The 2,306-nt window shown below is 37.7% G+C and overlaps 1 pseudogene; it reads left to right on the top strand.

Moving 5' to 3' along the window:
* The first annotated feature begins 1,535 nt into the window (after positions 1-1,535).
* LOC122904104 lies at positions 1,536-2,053 on the top strand (annotated as a pseudogene).
* The last annotated feature ends 253 nt before the right edge of the window (positions 2,054-2,306 follow it).

Below are 2,306 nucleotides of genomic sequence, written 5' to 3'. Positions count from 1 at the left end.
TAAGCCTGTAACTCACACCTATGCTCTTATATGACAAATTGGAAGTGATGGTACTGGTGCATAAAGACATAATAAATTCATGGGACACCTGGTGGCTCAGTTCGTTAATGTTAAGCATCTGCTGTCAGCTCAGGTCATGATCCCGGTGTCCTGGGATCAAGCCCCATGTAGGGCTCCCTATTCAGCAGGGAGTCTGCTTCTCCTTCTCTGCCCTTTCCCCCAACTTCTGCTCACTCAGTCTCTAAAATAAATAGTCTTTTTTAAGAGAAGAAACGGCATAAAAAATTTTAAAAAAAGATATAAATTCACAGTGCTTCTGCATAGACACACTAGTTGAAAATGTGTGTTAAGAGGAGTTATTTGTGGGACAGAATATATAGTTCTAGAAGAATAGAATGTTAGACAATGTCTAAATGAGAGCTAGGGGTATGAAGAGGGTGAAAAGCCAACAGAGTAGTTGGCAAAACTAGTAGGGGGCAAAAAATCAGCAATATCAAAGGGCCACTAGGAACAATGAGATGTTTAATTAGACCCTCCCCTTTTTCTCTCCCCTAAATCCTTTGGGGCCTAACAGCCCCCTCCCCAACTCCACATGGTTCTCCTCGGACTTCCATCACTATACACGGGGCAGTCATGCTGTGCCGAAGCTGATCCCAAAGAGAATCCTTCCCAGGATTTTCAGTTATTGGAAAGGAGAAATTCTCATTCCCTCTGATTCACTAATTTAAGTGTATGACTCAAGCTGTGAATACCTATATCCCCTGCCAAATGGAGAGCATCCCTTTCTACTAAGAGAGAAAAAGCTTGATACCCAGAAAGAAGCTGATAGGAGAGATGGGGAGATGACAAGATTTCTATTAGTTTATGGATTCAGCTTAAACTAAGAACAGACACATCCCTATTCTTCCTAGTTCTAGGAGCCAATATATTCTTTTTGCTAAATCAAGTTTGAGTTGGGTTTTTTTTTTTTTTTTTTGGTCACCTATGACAAACATCATGATTAATATAATAAACAATCACCAGAGGTGTTACATATCTTATTGTAAAGTGAGGGTAATCAAAAAAGAAGTCAAGAGATTGAAAACAGATAGTCTTTTGACTTTCATCTTTACCAGTGATCTCTGCAAGTATAATTTCATTTTACTACAGAAGATAAAATCTGGTTTTCCGGTGATTTACTAAACCTATAGAACTAGATTAATTTTTAGAAACTTTATTTTTATCAGTACCCTTCCCCTCAACATACACTCAACAGAATTTCTAATCTTTTGTTCACAAAAAAACCTAAATGCCCAGTATTATAACCCATCTAATTTAAAGTTAATGAAAGTATGAGCTATGTAAGAAATTTAGTCTAAGTATTCAGTAACTAGAAAAGCAATTCTGACTTACAAAGTAACTTCTATTTTTCCTTAGGAAGTAAGGTACTTAATATAAAGCTTATATATGGTACACATACATTCTTAGAACCCACAACATCCCTAAAAATTACTTTAGTGGCTCTTCCTCTCAGCGACCTGGGGTAACCTCTGAAAATGGTTCACTATTTGCTTGACCCAGGAAGCCCTACAAAATCATGCAAATCAAGAGGTTCAAATCTTCTTGTTCACTTCAAGAACACATGTGAAACTGCAGGCCATCAAGGGTATGCGTATCCGAAGAGCCACCAAGTATCTGAAAGATGTCACTCGGCAGAAGCAGTGTGTGCCATTCCATCACTATGATGGTAGTGTTGGTAGGTGTGCCCAGGCCAAATAGTGGGGCTGGACACAGGCTCGGTGGCCCAAGAAGAGTGCTGAATTTTTACTGCACATGCTTAAAAATGCAGAGAGTAATGCTAAACTTAAGGGTTTAGATGTCAATTCTCTGGTCATTGAACAAAGCTCCCAAGATGCGGCGTAGAACTTACAGGGCTCATGGTCAGATTAACCCATACATGAGCTCTCCCTGCCACATTGAGATGATCCTCACCAAAAAAGAGCAGATAATTGCTTAGAAGAAAAAGATATCCCAGAAGAAACTGAAGAAACAAAAATTTATGGCTCAGGAGTAAGTTCTGCACAGAATAAATGCAAATAAAATTTTTTTTAATTACTTTAGTAGACCAAATAATAGTGAATTACATAGAGAATCAAAAAGCTTCAGTGGATATTTGTTAGGATTAAAAGTATCCTAAATATAACAGATAACTCTTCTAGCATGTAAGCTTTAACAACATGGAGATTAGAAATCTTCTATGAGAAACAAAAATATATGAAAGAACACTTAGAGAAACTATTTTTCTCAGTTGGGATTGTTACTGTGAA

Source organism: Neovison vison, chromosome 4 (assembly GCF_020171115.1).
Source record: "Neovison vison isolate M4711 chromosome 4, ASM_NN_V1, whole genome shotgun sequence".
NCBI classification, from domain to species: domain Eukaryota; kingdom Metazoa; phylum Chordata; class Mammalia; order Carnivora; family Mustelidae; genus Neogale; species Neogale vison.
Note: the sequence above shows the minus strand (reverse complement) of the source record. Positions and strands in the feature narration are given on the sequence as shown.